The 18,563-nt window shown below is 47.2% G+C and overlaps 1 long non-coding RNA gene across 2 annotated transcripts in view; it reads right to left on the bottom strand.

The window, feature by feature from the left end:
* Positions 1–387: 387 nt before the first annotated feature.
* The window catches only part of LOC135920280 (uncharacterized), a 237,483-nt gene continuing 219,307 nt past the window's right edge, over positions 388–18,563 (bottom strand). The window contains exons 3-4 of one of the 2 annotated variants that reach the window (XR_010570208.1): positions 8,528–8,619; positions 388–524 (exon numbers count right to left, since the gene is read on the bottom strand). This is a non-coding gene — a long non-coding RNA (uncharacterized lncRNA). Of the gene's footprint in view, positions 525–4,164; positions 4,229–8,527; positions 8,620–18,563 lie in introns of those variants that run through there. The other variant, XR_010570219.1, reaches the window with a different exon arrangement.

Consider the following 18,563-nt stretch of genomic DNA (forward strand, 5'->3'; position numbering starts at 1 on the left):
TGACTACGCATTAGCGTCACACTATTAGTTAACCATAATTAATCACATCAGGAGTAGGCCTAACATGAATGTGCAATATATATATATATATATATATATATATATATATATATATATATATATATATATATATATATATATATATATGTGTGTGTGTGTGTGTGTGTGTGTGTGTGTGTGTGTGTGTGTGTGTGTGTGTGTGTGTGTGTGTGTGTGTGTGCAACACACACACGCGCGCACGCGCACACGAACGCACATACACACTTTTCGGCATTCGCCTGGCAACACCCTTACAATGTGGCTTAGAGAAATGTTGCACGTTACCGCACTCCGTAAATGAGAGAGAAATATATCCGATTCTGCAGCAAGGTTCGTATTGTTTTGCGTCAAATAGGCGGGAACCAGAGCTCTAATAAAACAGTCGGATCCAGTAACGTGTTTTGTTTTCCGCCATTTCAACAGGCGCACCATCTTTCACCGGTGTTCGCCACCTGGGCTCACCACGTGCACCGTGTGCTACTTGCCTGCATGAAAGAAAGAGGTTGATTAACGGTCACATGTGAGGTGACAAATGGAAAGCGGCATTGGCGTTGGTGTTGAAAGCGAGCACACGTGGTAACAAAGCTCACACATACGTCACGGGACACTTCATTTGCATACTACTGCAATAAACCAAATGCTTTTCTTTTTTTAAATCGTTGTTAATTATGGCTGTGCTCAGTTACCTCTCGAGCTTTTTTCTTGTGTGTGTGAATCTTCTGAGTTACCACAGATTGGTCATGCTTAAAGCCAGGACGATGTTTAGGCAAGTCCAGGTACTGCCAATCATAACAATGTTGGCTGAGCCACCATACTTTAAACCCCCGTAGACAGTGTTCCCTTTAGTACTTTTTAGACCAACTATGCGGCGGGAAAATAATCCTTACGCGAAGTGTGGCTTCTTGCAAATGCTTTATCGTCACGTCCGCTTCCTCTGATTTCACCAACTGACTCGACGCTTAAAATGATGTCCCCGAAAGTGGTCGATGGAAAAATAAATCACCGATCGGCTCGAACATAACGCGTCTAATCCGGCCCTTGCTTTCAACAGACACGCAGTTGTTGAGAAGCGGGGTGGCTTGACGTTTTCAACTGCCCTTGACCGGCCCTGCAGTGAGGTCTACGTGTAGATCTGCCATTCACGTTAATACACAGAAGTTTCCTGCATCAGAGATTAAACACTACGGAGTGTGTCCCGCATTTGCGTATATGTGCGTAAAAAAAGCAGGTAGAAGTTGATCGAGCTCTCTGTCGCGGCAGTCTTATCTTTATTGTCATTCTCTCTATATCATCACTTTTAAAGTGAACAGCTTTCTTTGGCTTTTTCGGCCGTTTTTGTGGTTGGTCGGTGGTTGAACTCGGCAAGGAAAACGCTCTCTCTCTCTCCCTCTCTCTCGGTTGTTCGTTCGTTCGCTCCGGCTATTCGATCGCACCGACAATCATCATTGATGGTTTCTGCATAATATTATTTGCATTTACTTGTTACCCACCGTGGTGGTCTAGTGGTTATGGCATTGCGCTGCTAAGCGCGAGGTCGCGGGATCAAATCCCGGCCACAGCGGCCGCGTTTCCATGGGGGCGAAATGCAAGAACGCCCGTGTACCGTGCATTGGGTGTACGTTAAAGAACCCCAAGTGGTCGATATTAAACAGGAGTCCCCCCACTACGGCGTCCCTCATAACCATATGGTGGTTTTGGCACGTGAAACCCAGGAGATCGTTTAATTAAATTTGTTTTTATTGATCGACTAATTATGTCTGCAGAACAGAGGCGGTTGAGTTTTACTACCTACCTCAATCTCTCCACGGTAATCCTTTTATATTCGAATAAAACGGACTACATACACGTGTACAGCAGTGTAATCTGGTTATACAGCTCGCCGCGAAGCAAATATATATAGGTCGACGGTGGTTGTGCGTTGTTTTGGCCAGTGACACTTCCTTCATGATCGAAATAGCAAGCCATGCTGACTGTCACGCTTGTGGTTGCGAAGAGACCACAACACGCATAACATGTGACTGTGGATTTTCTAATGGTGAAAGCCTCGCGTGTCATTTTTTATATTGTTCTATTGTCAATCGACGTTACTTGCCATTTTCTATCGTGTACTATTGCAAATTTAACGGTTCACACCCCTGTTTCTTATTTAACTTTTTTTTTCTCGGTGACAGATGATGATTTTTGAGGCGCGATGTCCTTGTGAAAAAACTTATGGAGTATACGATGTGTGAATTGAGCAGGGATCGAGCTGTGTAATGGGTTTCTCGTTGCGCGTACAGTATCACTTTTGAAGATATGAGTACGACGCTTATCACTTATCTGACTTTTGGAGAACTTGAGGGCGTCGTGCGAGAACAATTAGACTACTTGGCGTCATCTTTAGGCATATGCCGTTTATACCTTCGGCAAAGGCTCCGCTTTGGCTTACCCAGAAGGTAACGCGGCCTCAGTACGATGTAGTTATGCGCTCTTATATATAGTTGATTTGACCGGCAGACACCCATGTTTTGAGTATACTACACTGGCTACATGCTGGGCTTTGCAAGCCTCCACAACACGAGGACCACGGATATAGAGTAGGTCCTGTTGCGAACTCTGCCTTGCAAAAAAAAAGGAAAAAAAGAAAGGAAAAAGATAAAAGATAGAAGAAAGGTTGAACGAGCCCACAAATAAGCATCAAGCGACGGCGCACGAGCTTTGTTCGCGCCCCGCTATGGACTATTTGCTAATCGGGTGCTCTTAATATGCATCTCCATGCATATGCGCGCCATGCTTAGTTCCTGACAGTGAATCTGCATAGGTTGTGCACGAGCACCACAAGAGCGTAATTAAGCCGCTGCCTCGCAAAGGGTCCATAAAGGAAGCGTCCGCGGGTTCAAAGTGGGAAACGCCTGATTGATTCATCTATCCATAGCAGGGACGTACCCAGGGCGGGGGGGGGGGGGGGGGGGGAGGAGGAGTAGGGGGTGCAGGGGGGGCCCGGGCCTTCCTCCCCCGAAATTAAGCGGCATACCCCCCCCCCTCCCCCCCCTCCCCGCCCACGCCAGCACTCCTTACACATTCTTAAAGAACCGCCAAATCAATGTTGAGATTTTACAGCTATGCAGCGGTCAACATTTTGATATCTTTTTCACTCCTTTTGGATGGCGGTGGTTATCGGCATCTCCTGGGGTGTGAAGGCCATTTTCCCCACAGATTCGGCGCCCACGCGATTAACGCGAGATGCGTTCAGTTGTCACCATCTGTTCAACGGTCACGTGCATCGCTGTTGCTTCGTTAGTTCAACTTTCTGTGTTTAGATTGATCCAGAGACCAGGAAGGGATTCGGTTCTTAGCTGGTCTGTATGCTCGTGGAACGAGTTGCGGCCGAAGAAAACGCCATTTGCGCTGAACTTTTCCTGTTGCTTCATTATTTCCTCGTGTAACGGCTCGCCACGACGCTGGCAGATCCTCGGAGCCATCATATGGGTCAGATGAGATGGAAATAAAATAATGCGAAACAGCGTCCATCATCAAAGCTTGCAATAACCATTAAACCCATAGGCAATATGACTGTCACCCATTACCTCGTCAGGTAATTCCCTAATTGTACAGCACTTTTCGTGAAAACTGGCAACTGGAAACAAAAGCCTCAAGGAGTTGAGAAATTAAGCGATATACTAAGGGAGAGAGCCAAGCTTGCAAGAGCCAAACGGGAAGGAAAAGCGAAAATAACAAATGTAACCGTTGTTTATGAAGATACATATGGACCAACATCTTTTATTTAAGAAGGAACTATAGAAAACGCCGCCGGAAGCGGAGAACAGTTCGTGTGTTTTTAATGACGCTTCTACAGTTATGAGTCGGACCACCTGACGTAGCCACTTCTTTGCTGTGCTTACATGCGTGTTTTTTTAACCTCTCGCGGTGGGCGCAATACGTTTAGAATCGCAGCGTCTTGCGTTCTACGCGGTTGTACGGGACTGGTGACCACGCATCGTTACGCAACTTCCCAAATAACAATACGAGTTGGTTTTGGCACTTGGCAGAACAGTAAACGAGTGATCCAAAAGAACTGTGATTGTTCCACAAATATCTATAATTCTTCCAGAGCTAATTAAAAAACGCTGCTATAGTCGGATGTAACTTACGTCTGCAGTGGAGCCCTGCCCACGCCCTCATAACCGCCAGGCACGGTTCCTCCGCGAGGCTGCAAATCATTCGTACTTCAAACTTTTCCTGTTGCCCAAATAAGGCGGTAACCAGAAAAAAAGACTATTAGAGCGCAATTTTATACGTTTTCCCTCGCAGTGGAATGGCGAAAGCCTAATTCTTTGTTGAACTGAAATAAAATGCTTGCTTCGCTGGAACCATTTATCGTCAAGTTTCACTTCTGTTGGCAGTGAAGTTTCATGAGTAAAACGGGCTCAGTAGTGAAATGGACTGTACCGCAGACTTTTGAAGGGGGAAATGCTCAGACTTTATACACTTTGTCCATGTCTGTTGCACACATCATTGCTTCCGCTGATGAAAAAGGCTCTTCAAGAACAGCGGACGCTCCGGAGCTATCAAGTACGACGCCATTTTGAAAAGGCTGCATGAAGACAATTTTGTTTGCTTGGTTGATTGGCTGGCGAAATAACACAACACCACGCGGTCCGCGTGCCTTGGTTGCTAACCGCTTTTTTTAAAGTTGTATTCTACTATAGAAATCTTTACTTTACACTTTCGCTTGCCTACTTGTTCTTGGCAGTGTTCTTCCTGCGCTTCTTTCCTGCGCGAGTCCATTTGGTGTGGTTCCTTGTTTGCCAAGTAAAGGAGAGGTGTATCGCACAGGGCCTACGTGTGAGACACACCTTATTCCATTTCTCATTTGCAGGTTTACTCGTCTTTGTGGCGAATGGTGGGCGTTATTCATATTTGTACTATAGTAAAGGTACCACCCTCCCCTCATTTGCATAGAAATGTTATAGCTTCGGTTGCCCCCCACCCGTCCCCCGAAAAAAAAAAAATATCCTGGGCACGTGCCTGGTCCACAGCGTTATTAGAACGTACGAAAAATAAAGCTGTCGTGCGCATCTACAGTCTTCTTGTGCCTACCCGTCTCGCGCTCTTGACCGTTCGACGTTGCTTCGCTTCTCCTTCACGTGTGTACTTCGTTCCCACAGCGTGCGATCGCGGATCCGCGCGCGCATATAGAGCGCCATGCGGCCGCGCTCGGATGTATCCACGACATCTACACAGTTTGTACACACCGTGCACCGCGTGGCGGCGGGTGTGTGGGGGCGTGTGCCGGGCATCCACGGAGCGCGCCATAGAGACGCGATGCGTTCATGTAGTATGCATGCCTGTGCACGCGTGCCCAGAAGGGCCTGCCCGCCATCAACTTCTCCCTCCCGCCTTCCTCTTCCCTTCCACCTAGTAGTGGTGGTGGCAGAGGCATGCATGCATGCTTGGCGCCGGACCCGCCTCCGGCCATAAAGCCTTCAGCACCCCCGATGCGTATCATTCCGCGCCGCGGAGGCGCTTTTGGCGGAGGCCAGCTGCAGCCCACGATACCGCCATCGCACCAACATGCGCTCGCCGCGGAGGCTATGCGCGGGGCCGGGAAGCGCGCGCTCTTATAGAACGGGCTCTCTCCATTTATTTTTTTTTTCCTCCTGCTTTCGTTGCCCTGCCGTTCTTCATTTCTCTTATTCCCGGCCCCGGCCGTTCCGCCGTCGTCGTCTACGCAGTCCGCGCGGCGCGCGTGTGTTGGCGGGGGATTCGCCGGCCGTTTGACCCTACTGACCCGCGCAGCGTGCTGCTGCTGTGGCGCGCTTGCACGCGGTGCGGCGCATGCGCGGAACTCCAACACCGCCACGCGGCTATCGTTCGATTCTCGGGAGCATCCCTCGGAAACTCGCCCCCCTTACCGCCCCCCCCCCCAGTCTCGTACACGCGCAATTCTTCGTATTTTCAATTTCTTTGTATTCTTTTAGTGCGCACTCCGTGTGTGAAGCGCATGTGCGTGTGTTCGTGCGCGCGCAGAGCGGATATCCAGGCTACAAACGCACGCACACACACGTACTGCCGCGGCGGCCATCGAGTGAGCGAGCGAGCGAGCCGGCAGGCCAAGCTAGCCCGCCAACCGTCAGGCCGTAATTACAGGCTGCGTTCTCGTGTGACCGATAACCGAAGCTCTTCTACCTCCCCCCACTCGGGCCCGTCTTGAAATTTTATTTATTAGCGCGCCGCCTTGTTTCGGCGATGGCCAGGGAGGCATCGCGTTGCAGCCCCGAAATCCTCAAGACGGCTGCAGCGGCGGCCGCCTCTGGCTTGCCTCGTAGCTGCTGCGGAGCCGCGCAGTATATACCAGCGCATGCCCCGGACCCCATCGGCCAATTCGGCTTCATCTATGTACAAGATCGCCTGGCCCTCCTCTTCTCCGGCGTGCCGCGCCACATAGCACCCCCTCCCCGTTGCCCCGGCTGCCGCTGACGCGGCTCTCACTTCTGCGTACACGAAAACGCCCGAACGCACAAACTTGCTAGGTACGCTTCTTGCTCCCCACCCCTCCTTCCTCGCCGGTCTTCCCCTCATCGAACGCACATCTAAGCCTCCCAGCCCGATTCTTCTTGCCCCTCATTCTTCTTATCGCTACTGCTTCACCATCGGCCCGCCGTCTTTGCACTGAACTCACCGGGAGACGTTCCCGCACACCACACCACGCTCTCGCCCTCCGCGCCGCTTTTCGGTCCGAGCTCTGAGGGCCCCGATCGCGGCTCTTCTTCGAGTTGTCGATGCCAGCGGCGCGCGCGGTAGTTCGACTTGGGGGGAAAGCACGTCTCTTCGAATGACTCTCCTGTTTTTTTTTCTCTTGCCGCCGTCCTTCCAATTGATCAGTCCCATTGCCGTAGCTTATTCTGGAGGCGCCCGCCATTAGAGCCACTTGTGTCTACCCGCTCTTTCTCTCCTCGCTCGTTAATCATTGCGTGTTCAGGCTTACATTCGCCGTGCGCGAGGGTAAACGCACACATCATGCGCGCGCATACACGTGCACAAACGCACATGCACTCGCGCCGGGTAGCCCCGGTTACATGCCCGACGATTCTCAGTGCAATTTGACCTGGAAATAAGCCTCGAGTGTCTGCACCTGTGTGCCTAAGTGCGCGCAGACTGCGCGTATATGCGGAGCCACCCAAAACCCAGTTCGTGGTCTCCGTGTCGTAGAAAAACGACAGTCGACCTGCATGGAGAAATGCCACTGGCCGAGATGATGAAGCGAGGGTAGTTTCGCTTTTCAGGTAACGACCCGGATACCTCGGACAGCAGGTGGGGGCTCCTTCATGCCGGTAAGGTCGGAGAAAGAGGGTCACGTGGTTACGCCGCAAAGAAGTGGAATGTTTAGTTAAGATGACTACTCTTTATCGCTTCGCACTTTTCACGTCAGCGTTGCTTTGGTTTCATTTCTGCATTTTGGCTCAAGCCATGTTCCTTTCCTTTACTCGACATAACGACTGCTTTTTTTTATTTACAGAACAATGTACACAACTGTAAAGCGACCCATCTACTTTGTTTTGCTTTTTTTCAAAAGTTACATTCTTGCTCATTACTCAGACACATTAGTCCTTCACTAAGCAGCGGCCGATTTTCGCTGCCCTGCAGAGAGGGCAGGCGGCACTAATGTTTATATACCGTGAATGTAGCTCTAGGCTTATCCATTTGACCACGCGATTCACCTATTGGTGATCGCAGATGATTACAGACTCTTGTAACGGCTATCCCGTGGGCGCCGCCATGTTTCACCACGTGGTGACGTATCCATTCCTTGCCTCAGCTGACTCCGTTGCCTTCGTACCTACAATGGGTGTGCATGTAATCGGTGCTGCTCAGAAAAGCTATGTTACCTTAGATAACCTAGACGGTGCCTGGGTGGATGACACGAAGATTTGGCCACAGTTTCAGAGGAGATGTAAGCGCTTTCGGAGCGAATTACGCCTTGTCCAAACAGCGCGAGCATGCTTTGTATGCGGTGCTCATACTAGAAGCGGGGATATAGATTTATTCCAAGCTTTCCAAACTTTGCGATTATGAATAGAATCAGGATCAGTGTGTCTTGCGTTTTGTACTTTATTTGGCGACTGCAATTAAATAGCGGCTCGTCATGTTTCTGATTCAGTAACTTTTCTCGGTGCGGTTCCTATCTGGTTGTTTATTTTGCACCGAATCGCTCGCGGGTGTGCTCAGTTGCGATATATTTGTTTTTGCTACGCACAAAATCTGGAACGTAGATGTTGTGTACTTTATAATAGTTTGTAACAAAGACGTACTATCTTTAGTCACTCGCTTATTCGGTAAGCCATCACGAAAAGTTTAGCTGTGAGTGTGAGTTGGGGTGCATGCGTGTAGCTAACGTGCGAGACACTTACTATTATACAGGACCAAAATAAAGTTCTTGCCATGCCAAGTCATTACAGGAAGCGGCACTATATATCCCATTTGTCACTGTGTAATGAACAGTACTCACTCTTGACGATGTTCCAGGGTTGAAGTCTTTTCTTTGGACGTTAGCGACACAACGATGCCGGATGAGTGCTTTCTTCTTATCCTCGAGGAAATCTGCGCATCGCGAAGCGCCGGCAACACAGGCAGTCCTCATTTAGCAGCGGTCCGCGAACATGGTCACACAGATTCATTCTATTACTTGACGTGCCAGCCATAATTTTTCCAGCCAACCATACTGCACACGTGTACCCTCTACCGCTCCACATTTTGCAGCAGGAATCGAACTCGGCGCGTTAGTCAACAGCCATTTGCATTTCCGACAGCTGATCACACCGTAGCATATCACCACCTTCTAAATATTCTTTCAACGAATGACTCCCTTCGAACTACACAGAATGAGAAATTGGGGACGCCGTATACGGGGTGACGATTTTTAAGCTTTAAGAATTTTTTTTAAATATCACTTGTGGCCGAAAGCATAATTCTTGTCCTTAAACTGGATTATTCGAAGAGGCGGACATTACTAGCGCCAGAAATGGAAACACATAGTCAAATATTTACCAAAAATTCACTAATTAGCTTCATAATTAATTACTTTACGGTCCATATTGCAATTTACGAATTGTTGCCGGTGAGTTTGCAAGTGGTGGTGGTTTCCTCCGTATACGAACAGCGATCCAAAAGCCCACGAGCGTTGATTTCCGATCGCCGCACAGCAACGCGCCGCCTTCTATTTCTTCCCCACGCTCGCAACAGACTTTCACGGCTCTTCTCGTATTTACCGGGCCGTTTAATGAAGCATCGAGGCCCGCTCTTTCGTGCTGCACATGGAGTACGACAACGCAGCGCGGAACTCCAGCATGGCAGCGTTATTAAAGCGACTCTGATCGACGACCTCGGCTTTTGACGCTAACAGAGAAGCTCTTAGAGGGCCGCAGCTTCGTGAAAAATTCGTCAAATCAGACTTTGCTTTCCTAAGGAGTTTACTTGAGCAGATCGAGGATCGCGTACTACTATATGTACTACTGCGAATGAAGAGGAACGTGTTCGCAATGATCGAGCAGCTACAGAAAAGCTCCCGCCCTTTCTCCCCCTCAGTAGTGGCCGAGGTCCACAATGAACTAACTCGTCGGGAGACTCAACGAGGGGGCCGTCGCAAACCACCGCGGAGTTGACGCGTCATAGCAAGCTACCTGCAAAATGATTCGCATGACTTCGATTTCTACAGATTGCGGGATCTGCATAACCTTTATTTCAACCTTTACATATACTTTGTGCCGATAGACACTTGGATTTCTTTACTTGTATTGCTAACTTAATGACAAACACGTGAGCTCGATATTTTTAGTTATACACTCGAAAAATTCTTCTGATTAGTTGCACTTCTTGGTTTCTTGTATCATAAGAAAACTGTTTATTCTAATACCTTCATGCAGCATTGTCATTCTTAAATTCGAAAATAATTTTCATTGAAAAATTTGAAACTGCACGGTTGCATTGACAAAGCCGTGACATCAAACCGCGAATAAGTCTGCAGATAAATTCAAAAAAAGAAAAGAGATTATCCTAATACCTTCATGCAGCACTGTCATTCTTAAATTCGAAAATAATTTTCATCGTAAAATTTGAAATTGCAAGGCTGCATTGACAGAGCCGTGACATCAAACCGCTAATAAGCCTGCAAATAAATTTTAAAAAAGAAAAGAAAAAAGAAAAAGGCACCGCAGTAAGTTGCGGCTAGGCGTTCACGCCGGTAGTATATCCCGCGTGACATATGGCTACGCGTAAACACTTCATTATGAGCAGCTCGCATCTCTCGCTGCACTGCTATGAAAGGAGGAGGAGGAGGAGGAGGAGGAGGAGGAGGAATGAAAGAGAGAAGGCAGGCATGTTAACCAGAAATGCGTTTGGTTGGCTACCCTACAATGGGGGGCGGGAAAGGGGGAATAGAAAGGTGAGATAGAGAGAGAAGTGGTGAGAAGGAAAGACGCGGTGAATTATTTATACACCGCTTAAGCCGCAGTAATCGTCCCGGCATATACGTTCGTCAGGACTCTGTCCTTGACCCCACGACGCACACGTCACGCCTATAGGCAAAGAGAGTCGTCATCCTTGGCTTCTTTCCGGAAGTCCTTAGACCCATCGACTCGCCCTTTTGTGTTCCCCTCCTCGCATCGCGATCCGTCAAAATTTAAGCTAGCCCCAGTGTTGCACAGAGAGAGGTGCCGCGTGATGACGCCCGTAATTGACACTCACATCTTTATCACCCGCTCTTTCTTTTGATCTCTCTCTCTCCCTCTCGCTCTCTCGCTGTTTGCAACCTGTCCCAACTTGGCATATTTTGGTCACGGGGTTACTTGAGAGAAGCACGCTTCCCTGGCTCCTCCGTATTTCCATTTATTTACGTCGCGCATGCACAGAAGGTGTGCACGTGGGGTTTCGCGTTATCGTCATCACTTCATGGAGCGGCTGAGCGAACTTCAAATTATTCGCTCAACTGGACGCGGTTGAGGAGGAAGACAATGAGCATTCGTTGAAACTCAACCGCCAGCAACGTATACCTTATACATCATCTATATTCCTACATGCATATACATGTCCAAACCCTTTCCCGTTAAACTAGAGCAAGTTTTTCTTTTTTCGCTTTGCTTCCTTTATTAGATTTCATTACTTTTTGTAGAAGTAAACTGGTTATTGCTCCAACATATTTTTCTGTTGCCAGTTCCTGCTAAAGATTCCAGAGAAACAAGCCATTTTCTATAATAGGCGCGCCAAACAAGAACCTGACTACGAAAGACCATGCAGCGCCAATAGGCCCTACTATGCGAGATGTAGATATTGGTATAAAACCATGAAGAGAAGGTGAAAATTAGCTTTTTTCTTCATCTTCTGCAATAAAGTCCCTGCATCTTCCTGCCTATGGATAGCTTAAATCATAAGACCGCTCACAAAACCACTTGACACATAATTTGAAATCTACTGACAATCGAGGGCAGGGAAATGCGTAATGTCAGCATTATTTCGGGCAAACCACCATTCTTTAAAGCAAAGAGGAGTGTTTACTTATGAAAATGTGGAGATAATAGTAATGGAAGATGATAACAGAAGACAATAAGAAATGTGAAATTGTGGAAATAGAGATCATCTTTATAAACGTTATCGTGCTTAGAGCGTAGAGCCGCAGTTTCTAGAAAAAATCAGAGATCAATGTTGCGAAACGTAATGCAATGATCATTATATAGCTTCATTGGAAAATATCGATCAATTTTTCAATCTGTCTCGACGTAAAAATGGTAAAGTGCATAAAGTTTAGCGTATATTTGGAACTGTTTGTTCGATAGCCGGGTGTTTTCCATGAGATGAGGAAACAGCGCCACGTTGGAATGTACAACGCGGCGCAGACTATGGACACCAAGGAAGGTGCTCTATGAAGCATTACTATAGGCACATACTTTTTGGAACCCGATATATTTTTACTGTGCACCTACAAAGCTTTAAGCATCTCTTTTCCAGAATTATTCGCTGCGTTCTCTTTTTGATAGCAGGAAGCATTTCTACGCGAGTAAGAAACAACTAAATCACCCTGCAGCTTGAACAACTACAAACTTAATTTTTCAAAGATTCTGCAGCGTGCGTAAAGGTGCAGGTTAAAATTTTGCTTCATTGCAACTGAATCTGTGATCTTTCTCTCTCTCTCTCTCTCTTCGGCGCACTCAAGACCACGTCCAGTGGCTGCCTCGTAAAAACTTGTACGTATTTTTATGCATTTGGCAGGACTGTAGTACCTAAAGAATGTTGCTAGCAACCAGCAGAACAGTTAAGCCCGCACTCCAAGGCTGCGAATATGACTGCTTCCCTCGATTTCCCTCAGAGTTCACTTTTTAAGACTTCACTCAATAAGTATTACAAACACAGGTAATACCGACTCGGCGATAAGCATCATTGCTGGCTGCATTCATCAAAAGAAAAAGAAAAGAAATCTCACTCTCTCTCTCTCTCTTTTTTTTCGGCGCACTCAAGACCACGTCCAGTGGCTGCCTCGTAAAAACTTGTACGTATTTTTATGCATTTGGTAGGACTGTAGTACCTAAAGAATGTTGCTAACAACCAGCAGAACCGTTTAGCCCGCACTCCAAGGCTGCGAATATGACTGCTTCCCTCGATTTCCCTCAGAGTTCACTTTTTAAGACTTCTCTCAATAAGTATTTAAAACACAGGTAATACCGACTCGGCGATAAGCATCATTGTTGGCTGCATTCATTAAAATAAAAATAAAATAAAATAAAAATATTGAGTCGCGTAAGCGCACCGCGAGCTTGTTCGCCGCGTCGTATACACGTGCTTTCCGGCATAAAACGCCTAATATTCGTCCTCCATAGTGTACAAAACAGGCAATTAACGAAGACGACAGCGTAGGGGCCGAGAGTGTGCGGAATGCCTCCCGCGGGCCGACGTTCAACAAGCGGGATGAGAAACGAGCTCGCGGAGAGTAATTTTCCGAAATTTCCTCTGCTGCTCCCGAACGGTTAGGCGGCAGCATGCTTGCTGCACGCTCTCGAACACTGTAAAGGCACAGTGTTGTTTGCAGGGGAGAGGAAGAGGAAGCGGAAGATGGGGGGGGGGGGTAGGGGGGAGATGCTACCATCGCCTCGGACGCGTCTCCCCCACTATAAGTGTGCACGCCCCCCAACCGTGGCGCAAAAGCTGCAGCGCCCTGCCGATGTTTCTTGCTCGCCCAAGGCGCTCGTTATTTTCTGCGTCGTCGTCGTCGCTTTTACCGAGGCCGCAGCAAATTGTTTTCTGCATGCCACCCTCCCGCTTCTTGCCCTTGCGCCTGCTCACAACAAACACCGTACGTGCTATTATAAATATACCTACGAGAACTTCTGTCTGCGTGCCTGTTACCGCACCTGTTTTTTTCTTATGGCTATAGGCTATAGTAGGTGCACACGCGTTTCCTTTGTCGTGCGCGCATGGAAAGCCGCAGAGCGCACATTGTATCTTACAGGCGCACCCTGCGCTGCTATGCTTGCGCACTCTCTTGTATTGGCACGCAACCGCGGGGCGTATTCAGAAAGGACATGTAAAGGTCCGGCCGACTTTTACGAGACGACTATAGTGTGCAATATTGTATTCAACATCAAACTAGGACGAGAAACAGAAAAAGCAATTCACTGTACCAAGATTCGCAAATTGCTCATGCAGTACACTGCAGGGGCTGCATACGTATGCTGCATGCTCGTGCAGTGTACCCAGGGAGAACAACAAAAAACAAAATGAGATATTGATATTATCCTATTTTTCACTAACGGAATGAGTCTATGACGAAAAGTCTATAACGAAATAACAAACAACTAACAGCGCAATTGACCTGACCCATGCATTGCAGCACCATACACAGTTTCCAGCAATCTAGGCCATGATTCTAGATCTCGGTTTCTGAGAAGGAAAGCTTTCTGGACGTCGGGGCGCTATCACAGTCAATGAATGGCGTCCTATGCGGCAGGGGGGCAACGTTGCCACAAACTGAACGAATCGATGGCCCCCCTTAACGTCTCTTCTTCCCCCTATTCGCGTTAATGCACCGCGGTATCGCGGCAATAAATATAATTGTGCGTTGCCACATCCGTGCGCGGCGCAGATTTATTTGCATCTGCGAACGGACGTCCACAAGCACCGCTCTCAACTTGCTACGCCCAAGTACTGCGGGTAGCTATTTACCAACGCGATGTGTAGAGAGGCACGGGACGTGTATACCGCGATAAATGGTACTACGAATAGGGAGTAACCACCACAAACAGCATATACAGCGCGTGCATCGCGGTTTCTGTTGCATCGGTTTCCATTGGGGCCCATGTTTCGCGAACGTAAGTGCAGCGGCTTGCCACATGGGTGCGCCTCGGTCAACGATTGAGCCGCCCGCGGCTGCGATTTTATAGACATGTCTTCTCCGATGATACTACTCCCCGTGCTTTTCGCGCTTCGTCAGTGGTCGGAGCGACGCTCCGCCGTTGCACTTCTAGATATAGAGGATGAGCCGCTCGTCAACGATGGTTGATAAGGGTGGCATAGAATCAAGCGGAACGCATTGCTACAAGATCGTCGCCCAGATTGCAGATGAGAGTATACGTGCCATTATAGAGACAGCACAGATGTGTAATGCGCTACGGGACACGCGTAATGGGAGACAGCACCCATATCTTCAATCTCGCGCAGAGGACGAATGCGAGACTCTCTATGCATACCTGCTTAAAATGAACGTGAAACATTTTATTGTTTTTCACTCCTTGAAAGGCAACCACGCCTAAGGAGAGGGTTGCATAGGTTCAAGTACTGGGCTGATTTGTTGGTTTTAGCCTATCGGAGGTACACCTAAGTTACAATGAACATTGTATATTGTGTATGGAAGGCTTCAGGTTACTCTCTCTCTCTCTCTATCTCTCTCTCTCTCTTCTTTCTTTTTTGTGCTCACGCACAAAGCAATCTTACTAAGCGTACATGGAATTTCTGTATTCCGCCTAAGTGGCAAAGCTGCCACAGCTGACATGCTTCCCGGAGTGGTGCGCTCAGCACAAGCTCATATCGGAGCCCCTGAGCCACTGAAGTAGTTGTTGACTTGGCACTTCTTTCTGTCGGATTATACGGAGTGACAATATTTCCAATTTACCGGAATTTTTCACTATCGCCTGTGGCAGGAGGAGAAATGAACGTTTATTGTGAGAAACAGCGAGAAAGCTTTCTTTTTTCGGCCTAGGTGGGCAGCTGTCTCCGTCCAGAAAGCCGTTGGCTAATGCCGCAGCCCGGGCCCGGCCCACCAGACTTCGCGGATCTTCCAGGCTCTGTGCCTTTAACATTGCCTAGCTCCCACGTTTCTTCGACGGCTTGTAGCGGTTCTGAGGCATCATCTTGATTGTTTTTCTCGCAGTGTGGGCCCACCAACACCACTTGTTGGAGTTTGTCTGGTGCATCACAATATCGGCATAGGTATGAGAATTTGGTGGGGTGCATCGGGTGCAATATAATTCGATGGACATACGTATTCGTTTGTAGTCTGCGAAGGGCGGTGGCTTCCTCTTTGCTTAATTTATATCATCATTTTTGCCCTTGAGCTGGATTATTCGAAGAGGCGAATATTAGCAGCAATAAAATTGAAACGTCCATATATATAAATACACAGACATATATATATACATACATACATACATACATACATACATACATACATACATACATACATACATACATACATACATACATACATACATATATATATATATATATATATATATATATATATATATATATGTGTGTGTGTGTGTGTGTGTGTGTGTGTGTATGTATGTATGTGTATGTATGTATATATATATGTGTGTGTGTGTGTGTGTGTTTGTGTTTGTGTGTGTGTGTGTGTGCATTATAATTTACGAATTGTAGCCTGTGAGTTTGCGAGACGCATCCATTTAAACTGAATTTCCACGATGACACCAGTTCCGAGATATTACTTCCCAAAGTGTAGGACGAAATACATAGGCGTTCCTGTTACTTTTGTGCGTCAATGCATGAAAGACCGTTTTCTTAAACAAGTAAGTGTAACAACAGTGGAATTTTACGGCGACTTTGATGGCGCATATCTCCAAACTGGCGTCATTCTCAAACAAAGCCCAAGTGGATATTCCACGCAAACTCACCGAATACGATTCGTAAATTGCAATGTGCACCGTAAAGTGATTAATTAAGAAGTTAATTATTGATTTTTTGTAATTACTTTAATACGTGTTTCGATTTCTTGTGCAGGTAATGTCCACCTCTCTGAATAATCCAGCTCATGGACTAGAATTCTGTTATCTGCAACAAGAGATTTTTAAAAATTGCGGTAAACTTAACAATTACCCGGTGCTTTGAGTCGCTGTTTTTTTTTATCTTTCTTCTGTTTCGCCCTATACGAGTCACGTAATCCCTATATTCATATTGTACATGGTGCTAAAATGTCTCCCGAGCGACTTTGTCTCGTCACGTGTCAAGGTGGCCTCTTTTCTCTCTTGCCCCGCGTAAATCGTCATTGCCCAACCACCTTCCTATATTATTTTTATGAACATGAATTTAAAGGGAAGAGGTTGGCACTTATATATACGTTTGCAACTCCTTGCTCCAGGGCAAATGAAAAATAAAAGGCCCAAGAAGCATTGAAAATCAGAAACCAGGAATGAAACTACCTGTCTGCCCCCAACCCCTTTCAAAAAAAAGAAAGAAAGAAAGAAAGAAAGAAAGAAAGAAAGAAAGAAAGAAAGAAAGAAAGGAAGAAAGAAAGAAAGGATCAGAAAAGGAAAACATCATTACAAGTTTTACGCCATGCCTGGGATTTACCGGTCGCCCTTCTTTCCACAAGTATATATACACAGTATTCATCCACTAGTATGCATGAAGGTGTTTGAACTGGCTTGCCTTTTTCTTTTTTAACGTCCTCACATAACAGATCATTGTTTGAACCTATCTAACCTATTCTAGCGATGTCACCACATACCGAATCTGAGCTCCTAAATCCGAATGGGACGATTAAGCGAGGCAAAGCCTGGTTCTGATGTCATAAGTAGTCAACCGACCAAAATATGTCGGCATCTCACCATCTCAGACAAAGAAAACAATGCTCTGCGTACGGAGTTTTCAGCGAAGATGAAGAGCGAGAGAGCAAAAAGAGAGGAAAGGCAAGGAGGTCAACCAGAAGAGCGCCTGCTTTGCTACCCTGCACTGGAGGTAAGGGAAAGCAGGAACTGAAAGAGGAAAAGAGGGAGAGAAAGAGTAATGTGCGCAGAGAGTGGGACATATATACAGCAGGATAATACAACTGGCCACTGAGGCCGGTGTTCTTCAAAAACTTCAGTAGCGAACGTGTATAGTTTTCGGTGCCATCGACGGATGTGGCCAAGAACCAAGGAATTTTGGTTTCAGAAAAAAACTCTGCTAGAGCCCAGTCCGCCTATCTGTAGAGAGATGCGCTGTTACCGTTGGCGCTTCATTTTTTGAAAGCTATGCACAACTAGCCCCACAACGTGTTTTACTATGAATATATATGTGCTTGAATGCAGTCTCGGCATGCAATACAAAAGCAGTGTCATCTGCTTCAAAGCCACTGACGAAAGATTGGCTTTCTTGGCAATTCCTGCAATAGCCAGACACACTTGAGGCTGCCGAAGACACCAAATAGGGGATGAGGGTCTTGCCGGTGGTGCATAAGCCGATCTCATAAACACTCCAAGAAAATCGCGCGGCTGCATCCATTCAGACGCATAACCTGAAGTCGCCGTTTCAGCATTACTGACAGTTTTAGAGGTTGCCATAAGATGCAAAACTGTTGGCCTGCCAATTCAGACCACGCACAGTCCGAAAATGGGCGAATAAATATGATATGTCCAGTAACGCCCATTTCTATTTTTCATTACGAACCCACAGATTGCACTCAGTGGCAGCAAATGATGTGAAATTAATTGTGAGTGTTGTAGTCTCCTACATATAACAGTATTTGTAAGGGCACTTTAAATGTATTTCGTTAGCAAAAAAAAATGGCTGTGGCTTAGGTAAGGTTAAGACCAGGATGCGAAGCATACTAGCCTTTATTTTAGTTGTTGAACCACTGTTTAGCCTGGTGAACTGCTGTTGCTTGGCTATATTTGGTTCGGCTAGACGAAGAAACAACTCATGCATTACTGCTTCGCCTTCAAGAGTGGAACGCGACAGCGTTCCCGTCGACCCGCCAAGGGGTGTAAGACAATGGGCTACAGGGCAGCGACTACGCGCCCCGCATTGGACGCGGTGAGCGTCGAGCAAAGCAGCGTTCGGCGCGGCAACGAAATGTGCGCCTGAGCAAGAGACGCACGCCTTAGAAACAGCTCGTTTCTAAGGCAACACCGCAGTCACTAGAGGCGCTTTTGTACCGCTTTGAAGCATCGTACTCGTGGCTCAGTGGTAGCGTCTCCGTCCCACACTCCGGAGACCCTGGTTCGATTCCCACCCAGCCCGTCTTGCAAGAGTTGAGCCAAAGCCACTTCTCCTCTGTCGTGGCG

The sequence above is a fragment of the Dermacentor albipictus genome, chromosome 1 (assembly GCF_038994185.2).
Source record: "Dermacentor albipictus isolate Rhodes 1998 colony chromosome 1, USDA_Dalb.pri_finalv2, whole genome shotgun sequence".
In the NCBI taxonomy this organism is placed as follows: Eukaryota; Metazoa; Arthropoda; class Arachnida; order Ixodida; family Ixodidae; genus Dermacentor; species Dermacentor albipictus.